This window comes from Canis aureus, chromosome 12 (assembly GCF_053574225.1).
Source record: "Canis aureus isolate CA01 chromosome 12, VMU_Caureus_v.1.0, whole genome shotgun sequence".
Lineage (NCBI taxonomy): Eukaryota > Metazoa > Chordata > Mammalia > Carnivora > Canidae > Canis > Canis aureus.
In genome coordinates this window covers 7118495-7127710 of record NC_135622.1, presented here as the reverse complement: position 1 = coordinate 7127710, position 9216 = coordinate 7118495, and the positions used below count along the sequence as shown (strand labels likewise).

The following is a 9216-nucleotide window of genomic DNA, read 5'->3' as shown; positions in this document are numbered from 1 at the left end:
AAACAAAAACTTGAGTTCACACAAAAATCTCTGCAGGAATGCTCATAAAAACTTTATTTGTAAAAAGCCAAAGCTACAATCATCACATATCCTTCAAAGTGTTAATTGATAGACAAAACAGTGGTATACCCACTGGATAGAATATTCCACAATGAAAAGAAATTGTTGATATACACAACTTAAAAGAATCTCAGAGTCTCCATGCTGTATAAGAGAAGCCAGTCTGAAAAGGCCATATACTATATGCTTCCATTCTTAGGACCGTCTCAAAAAGATAGAACTATAGCGATCAACAGATTAGTTTGCAAGGGGCTATGTTTGTGGGGAGTTGTGACAGTAACAAAATAGCATGGAGATTTTTGGTGAGATGAAACTGTTATGTATTCTAATTATGGTGATGACTCTGCAAATCTACATATATGTTAAAATTTATGGAGAATTTGTACCAAAAGAAAAAGTCCATTTCAGTATGATAATTAGGACATCAGGGGGAAGTCATACACTACGGACTGAACAAACTAGATGATGAACAGCTGGGATTTTGTCTTCTATTTTTTTTGGGGGGGGGTATTTTGTCTTCTAACTAGTAGTAGCAAAGAATTTGCTTTCCAAGCCAATGCTGGGTGCTTTTCTTCAATCTTTCCTATAAAGTAAAAAGAGTTGTTCCGGTGCACGGGGGTCAAGCCCTTTTGCTGCCTTTGCCTGGCCTCTCAGGAGTGGGGGGGGGGGGCGAGGGTTAGGACTGGGGGGTGCTGCAGACCTAGCCTCTGGGTGACTGTTGGCCTTTCCTCCAAACGAGGCAGGTCTCTGCTCCTTGTGAGCTGAGGCTGGAGTTCCACCAGGTGGGACCTTGAAAGTTTAATTCAATTGTTTGCAGTCTCCAGTTTCATAGCGGGAAGTTTCATCATATCATAGCGGCTTTAATGGGGGTTGTTTAACGAGGAAAACAATGAGTTAGATAACAGTGAGTTAGATGATGTCATAACTCGGATTCAAGCCAAGGTTACTAGGGTCGCAACGCAGAGTACTAACCACTGTACCATCACTGTTGGCCAAGGACAACCTGCTGTGCTGTGGTTGAGAGCAATTAACTCATCCAAATAACCTCAACTTTTTAAATTGGTTTTTCTTTCCGTGGCTAGTGTTGGTGTCTCTCGACTTTCTTTTCATTCCTTTGCCCTTTTCTTCTCATCCTCCAGACTGCTCTCACTCTCACCTACCTCCTTCTCTTTACCTCTCCTCCTCATCTTTCTCCCTGTGCCAATCCCATCCCTAGACTGAGGCCACCACACTGTCCTGGAGGGGAGCTCATTGACGTTCTAGGTGGTGTCCTCTAGATGTTTCCACGACTGGGACATTGAGCTGGTTCTCAATCAGCTTCCAGGATAAAGATTTTAAAGAATGGCGGGCTTTCACGTCTTCCCATTCAGGGCATTCTCCAGAACTAAAATTCATAGTCCAAGTGAATTTCTTGGTGCCCTTCCTGTCCCCTCCAGGCCCTTGCAGCTGAACGGACTCCTCCACCGAGCAGGCGCCTACTAAGTGTCAGGCAATTCTGTAAGAGAGGGGGTGCATCGTGAGCAAACCCAAGGTCCCTGCCCCAGTGGAGTTCACGACTAGAGGAATTCAGGCGGGGCGGGGGATGGGAGGGTGGGGAGTGCGATGGAGGCAGAACCGACTCTCCTTCTCCTCGCACTTGCGCGCACGCCCGCTCTGCCCACCCAGGGATTTAGGGGGACTCGTGAGGCGCAGGACAGGTGAAGTGGAGCAACGAACTGGAAAATGGATGACTTCAGAACGAGAGGCTGCAGTTGTCACCCTGGAGCCTGATTCGATCCTAGGAGTTCTCCTCTCTTTTGGTCAGCACCCAAATTTGGGTAACCACACGACTCTTGGACTCAGAGCCTTCCGTGCCCTTAGGCTTCTGGAGCAGGGAGGGAGGTTAGGCAAAACAGAAGTGTTGCTTGCACACAGAGAACCCTTCTCTGTACTTCTGTGCAGTGAAATGATTATGTACAATATACTCCCCTCGCCCAGTTTTAATGAGATGGAAATGAGATGCATACACCACTTTATAAGTTTAAGATATACAGCCTCATGACCTGACTTACATATTGTGAGATGATTACCACAACGTTGGTAAATATCCATCATCTCATTCAGATACAAAATTTTTGGAAGGTATTTTTTCCTTTTGATAAAAACTCTTAACTATTTAACAACTTTCAAATATACTATACAGCAGGATTAACTATAGCCGTCATGTTGTGCGTTATATCCCCAGTATTGATTTCTCTTATAACTAGAAATCATAAGATTTTGACCAGGAGCGTGAGCCAATTATGTATATAATACAAATGACCAACAGCCTACAGCTGACCTTGCCAAATGTCTCAGTGGCTCAATCTGTTAGTACCTTTGGCTAACAGAAAGTTTGATGGTTTGAGCCCATCCAGGGATGCTTGTGTTTCTGGAGAAACTGGCTTTCAAAGCCCTCCTGTTTCTCCTTAGGATACCAGGCTTATGTGTGCATCTAATTCCCAGGCACCACTAAAAAAAAGAGTGCCCCTTTGGAGAAAAAGTTTTGGAGCTTCAGAGCACACCTGCCATACATCTTCCCCTACTATTTCTGAGGCTGTTTCTTTCAGTTTAGCGTATTTGGAACATTGTAAATCCCTAAAATGGAGAACAAGAGAACCAGGTGGGACCTTGAAAGGCATATCCATGGTGAAGGCACAGGCTCTGAGCAGGAAACGTATTCAGTCCAAAAAAGTTAATTGAGTTTTCTGTGCCTCCATTTTTACACGTATAATGAGCCACATGGAGTACTTGGCTTATCCAAAGTTTAAATGAGATGTGTAGGGAAACACATAGCCAATGACTCTCACATAACAAATGTTTAATACACATTAGCTCTTACCAGTGTCATTGCCATCAGCATTTTCATTACCTGCTTTGTTCTTTTTAGTTAAGATCCTTCTTGAGGGCAGCCTGTTGGCTCAGCAGTTTAGTGCTGCCTTCAGCCCAGGGCCTGATCCTGGAGACTCAGGATTGAGTCCCACGTCAGAGTCCCACTTGAGTCCCACTTCGGGGCTCCCTGCATGGAGCCTGCTTCTCCCTCTGCCTGTGCCTCTGCCTTTCTCTCTCTCTCTCTCTCTCTCTCTCTCTCAATCTCTGTCTCTGTCTCTCATGAATAAATAAATAAAATTTAAAAAAGAAAGGACCCTTCTTGATATGAATGAGTCACTATTCAGACTCTAATTGATGGTCATGCAATTGGCTCCTATTTTGTTATCACAAATACTACTGCAGGGAACACCTTTTTACAAATATCTGTCATCATTCTTCTTCTTCTTTCCAGAATCCTGAAAAGGGAATTGTTAGATCAAATTTTGCTAATTCCTGCCTAATTGCCCTGAAAAGAAAATGTAGTAGGTCATATTCCCCACATTTTATGAATATTCTTTTCTCCAGTGTTTTGCCAAAACTGGATAGTACTTACCTACCAGTTCGTTTAAACCTTTTTGTGCTAACATTTTTATAGACCTACAGTGGGAAAACGTTCTGTGCAAGACACCAAACCCAGAATTCTTCCATGAAAAGAGCCAATATTATGACTACATAAAAATCTATATTTGGGATACAAACAATAAATTTTAAATTTACACATATGTACGTATATGGCAAAGGAATTATTTTGTATTAGGAACACATTTTTGTCAAAGTTACATATACTCATAAGTTTATTTAGAAAAACAGCAAACCCCCCTTACTATTCCTTGACTTTCAAATTGTAAACATTGTCTCTCTTTCACATACTTCATCATCACCCCCACACCCAAACATGCTTCCTCTTGCTTTATCCTCCAGTACATTTGTATCATAATTTGATAGATCAATTATTATATTATTTTAATTATGTAAGCTTTATAATCAGAATTGGGCCACATAGGATACAGATTGCAGGAACAAAAACCCCAATGTTTTCAGGGACTTTTTTTTCTCAAGTGGATAAATTTGAGGTTTATTTCCTGTCTGATCACCTCCCCTCTACTTTCATATTCCAGGGAAGTACTGGATATGATTGGTTCAGCGTGGGTCATGCCCTCACCTTGAGCCAATGAGGGCAGGGCAGAGCACCTTCATGAACAGTACAAGGAAGACATTATTCAAGGAAGAAGCAATAATTCCAAGAACAAAAGAAGAAAAATGCTGGGGTGTTGAGTAGGCAACAAGAAGGACAAGAAAGCTATATTGCTCTGCAATGCATATACGTAGTAGAGTATGGATCCAAGGTGAAGGGAAAGGATTTTTGAGAGATGTAGGCCTTGGATATGCTTAAATGGGCTGAAGCTATGCACACACATGTGGGACTGCAGAGGGGCTGGATGCTGATGAGGATCTGCCCTTCCTAACCTGAGGAGACTAGTGAGTGTCTTTGTCACCAGGCAGACACTGGCCTTGAACTAAAACAATTCAGGTGGAAAAATACAGGAAAGGGCTTTTCCTCCTTGAAGAAAAGTCTGGAGTCCGGTTTTGGTAGGGAGTGAGGCTATAGCTGGCCTGATAAGGGTACTAAAATCTATGTATAAGTGCAGTTCCATGAAAAGAATCACTTTTACTAGTAAAGAAGGTGCCTGCCATGCCACAGAGAAAACCTGTTGATTAACCCTGACTATTCACTTTGCTCAGTCTCCTGGCCAGACCCCCTACCCACACTTTGGAAAGGCTCAGTCTGCTCAGCCACCACATGTCCTGGCAACCTTCGTCGTTTTGGGTGCCTCCACCCTCTCCAAGCCTGTCCTGCCAGCAGTCGTCCTGGAAGGGAAGAAAAGAGAGGGAAAGGCTACTTACCATTTAGCGCCAAGGAATTCAACAAAGCCCTAACTTGGTTCTTAATAATTTGCTGGTCTATTTACCCTCGGACTCCGACTCCCACAATTAACGAAAAGAGCAAGGACAAACGCCCGGCCCGAAGGTCCCCCCCCCCCCCCCCGGGAGCACTCCACAGGGAGCCGGAGGCGGCCACCCAAGGCGCGGTGACCCCGGGCTCCCGCCTTCTCCTCCCGCCCTCCTGTCTCCCTCCGGGCGTCTCCGCGTTCCCCTTCCTACCCTCCGTCCCTCGGGCCCTCCCCCCCCCCCCGCCCCGTCTTTCAGACCCTCAAAGCGAGCCCTTAAATAACAGCGGTATTTAGAGTCCTTTCTAACCCGGTGGAAGTTCCAAAAAACTAAGACAGATTTGGCGGTGAACATTGTCACTAGCTATGAGGCCCTTCGTGACGTGTGACCGGAGCTTCTACGGAGCAGAAGAGAACGAGCGTGTTTCCACCGCATCCCGGGCCGAGGCGTCTTCTCGGTGGAGCGAGGGGGCGCCCCGCGGGCGGGACTCGGAGCTGGAGGGGTTCCGCCCGCGGCCGCGGGTCAGGGGGCGGAGTCCCCGCCAGCATCTCCCTTCCCCGCCAAGCTTAGGGTTCACGGAGACGCCCCACGCCCAAGGACACGGTCCCGGACGACCGCGGCCCCTCCTGGCCTGAGACTCGAGCTGCTTCTGCGAGCTGGCGGGACAGGGTCCGAGGAAAAGAAGATGAAATGCACCCAACCTTCTGCTCGATCCCGGGACCCGAAACCTCATCTCAGCACCGGCCACGGCGGCGGGACACGCTGCGCCGCCTTCGCGCTGTTTTCTACCCGCGCAGCCGACGCGTGCAGTCCCGGGACGCGGCGGGAGCGGGTCGCCGGGCGCGGTTTGACGCCAGCAGCCCCCGCCTCCCCCGCCCCATCCCCCCGCCCAGGCCCCAGGGTGACCCCGCCAGGGGCCGCACGGCCCGGCGTCCCCGCTGTGGCCGCAGGGTCCGGGGGCGGGGAGCGGAGGGGCGCCGCTCTGAGAAGCAGCCTGCGGGGTCCCCGGCTTCGAGGAGGAGGAGGAGGAGGAGGCAGAGCGCGGGGCCGCGGCCGCGAGGGAGGGGCGCCCACCCGGGCGGCGCGGGGTCCCCCGGACGGTCCCTTCCCGGGACCGAGAGGGCACGTGCCACTCGCTGGGTGTTGGAGAGGAGGATAAAAAGGGGGCGCCGCGGCCCGGCCCCCCGCGAAGGTTCCACCGAGACTTGAACTCGGATCGCTGGATTCAGAGTCCAGAGTGCTCACCATTACACCATGGAACCGCCGGGGGCGGGCCTCCTCGGCTCTCCGAGCTGTGCACAGCGCCCGCCTCCGCCTCCGCCCCGCGCGCCGGCGACGCGCCTCCTGCCGGCGTCTGCTCACCTCGCGCTCGGCTCCTCGTCCGCCACGGCCCGCCGGGGCTCACCTCCTCCCTGCCGCTCCCGGGCTCGCGTCCCGGGGAGCCAGATCGAGTCCGCTTGCGGGAGAACGACAGGGACGGGCTTTGGGGGCGCGCCCCCCGGGTGCACCTGCTCTGCCTGGAGGCCCGGACTCCTGCCCGGAGGTAAAGTTCCTGCCAGAATAAAAGAAGTCTTCCTTCCCTTCTCTTCCCACCGCCCTGGGAGCTCGGGGGAATCCTCAGATTTTTCTCTAGCTGCGCGGGCCTTCGGTCGGCTCAGGACCAGCCCGGAGCTCAGGACCGTCCCAAAGTAAAGCCCTGAGGCTCCGCGCGGCTTAAGGCCGGCTGGTCGAATCCCACCAAGCTGAGCCTGGAGCCCCGTTCTCTACTGTCCCTGCCGGGGGATGCGATGCGCCCGGTCTCGCCCCAGCGTCGCGGAGCCGCACAGCGCTCGCAGCTCCGCGCAGAGCAGAACTGCCTGGGCCAGAGGTGCCAGAAAATCCACAGAGCGCTGCGCTGTACTCAGGACCTTGAAATTAAAAGTCAGACCAGCGACTAAACTAGGTGCATGGCAAAGAAAAGAGGGTGTGCTCCTGTCTCCTGGGTACCAGCGCGGGTTGAGAACGCCTCTTAGATAGGGCTTTGAGATTCAGACGGGATAGTCCCCCACATGTGAACATGGCCAGGCAGAAGACTGAGTCATAGAACCCTCAGCCTTCTGCAGCCAGCGCTCTGCTTTTTAAATTTCCAGTAGCACAGAGATGGCCAAAGCTCGCCTGCTCTCATGTTTTCACAACTCATGAGCACCCGGACATTCCTACTAACTCTGGAGCGGCGAGTGGAGAGGGGCAGGGAGATCTTAGACTCGGAGTGAGAAAGGAGGGAAGACTGGGCGAAGCATGCTAGTCAGATTCAGTGGGGAATTGTCAAAGGGCCAGAGCTGTGGTTTAGATCCCGTTAACAGTGGTTAGTTACTCTTATGGAAATTAGTGTGGAGGTGAGGAATAGCCCCAACACCGCCCCCCCATCCCCCCCCCCCCCCGCATTCTTATATCGTGTAACTTACCAAGAGACCATATCGTTATGTTCCTTAGGTTTAAGAAGAAGAAAAAAGGACGAAAATAAAAAATGAAAGAAAGATGCTTCAGATGCCAGTGCGGAGGCAATTTAATTGGGGAGGGGGGAAAGAGAGCCTCTTTGGGGAAAGAAGTCTGAGAGGGCGGCAGGGTTCTGAGAAGATCCTAGGGGATAAAGCTGGATCTTCACTCTAGCCAGTTGGGGCAGAGGAAGGAGGTTGGCTGTTGGACTGAGCAGCAGTTTCCTACAGGTGGGTTATTTGGGGATCTATCCCCAACCTCTTACTCTCCTGGAAATGGCCCTCAAAACTACCTTCCCCCCTTGTAAATTTTCTTTGTACTCAGTTTCTAAATACCATTTTCCACTAAAAGACACTAATAAGCATTGTATAAGTGCCTGGTTTGAGGTTGGGAGAGTAGAGCTACAAGGTGAGCCCGGAACATCTTGTGCTCAACGATTAGTAAGAGACGACTCAAAAGGTCGCAGAAGCCAGCTTGAAGATTTGAAGAGTTCCCCTGGTCAAACTGAAAGCTATTGGAAGATCAAAAAGAATAAGGATTATAATATATTATGACATTGAATAAGAAAGGATACATGTAGTATTATCCATAGTATACTTACAGAAGAGATGGAGGGAATGCTGTACTTTATAGAATAACATCTATAGTTGTTATAGATGACATATTATAGATGTCGATATGTTATAGAATAACATATTAGTTGTTTATAATGACTTTACTTATTCCACAAATATTTATTGTCTATGTGGTGGGGACTTGTATAGTGGAAGGACAAGACAGATCCTACTCACATGAAGATTATCTTCCACAAGCCAGATATTATATAATTACTAAAAACATTGTAATTATGATGAATGTTAATTATTACTTTTGTGTTCCTTGGTCCAGTTTCATCAGTTAAGGATTGAAAGCTGACTGAGCATAAAAAGTGAATCTATACAGTCCATGAGAATATATTTTTCCTGGGCAAGAATTTTCTGATTTATGTGTCTTAAAAGTGAGAAAACATTGTTTATTCCACAGACCCCTGACATTTTAATACGAGGTCATATGTATGGCATGAGAGCACTAACCTGTGAGTCTTTTTTTTTATTTTTATTTTTTTTTTTATTTTTATTTTTATTTTTTTTTAGTCTTTTTTTTTAATAATAAATTTTTTATTGGTGTTCAATTTGCCAACATACAGAATAACACCCAGTGCTCATCCCATCAAGTGCCCCCCTCAGTGCCCGTCACCCAGTCACCCCCACCCCCCCGCCCTCCTCCCCTTCCACCACCCCTAGTTCGTTTCCCAGAGTTAGGAGTCTTCATGTTCTGTCTCCCTTTCTGATATTTCCTACCCATTTCTTCTCCCTTCCCTTCTATTCCCTTTCACTTATATTTATATTCCCCAAATGAATGAGACCATGTAATGTTTGTCCTTCTCCAATTGACTTACTTCACTCAGCATAATACCCTCCAGTTCCATCCACGTCGAAGCAAATGGTGGGTATTTGTCGTTTCCAATGGCTGAGTAATATTCCATTGTGTACATAAACCACATCTTCTTTATCCATTCATCTTTCGATGGACACCGAGGCTCCTTCCACAGTTTGGCTATTGTGGACATTGCTGCTAGAAACATCGGGGTGCAGGTGTCCCGGCGTTTCATTGCATCTGAATCTTTGGGGTAAATCCCCAACAGTGCAATTGCTGGGTCGTAGGGCAGGTCTATTTTTAACTCTTTGAGGAACCTCCACACAGTTTTCCAGAGTGGCTGCACCAGTACATTCCCACCAACAGTGTAAGAGGGTTCCCTTTTCTCCGAATCCTCTCCAACATTTGTGGTTTCCTGCCTTGTTA

General features: G+C 48.4%; 1 non-coding gene across 1 annotated transcript; it reads right to left on the bottom strand.

Moving 5' to 3' along the window:
* Positions 1-6089: 6089 nt before the first annotated feature.
* TRNAQ-CUG (transfer RNA glutamine (anticodon CUG)) lies at positions 6090-6161 on the bottom strand. Its single transcript has one exon. It is a non-coding gene; the product is annotated as a tRNA-Gln (tRNA).
* Between the last annotated feature and the right edge of the window lie 3055 nt (positions 6162-9216).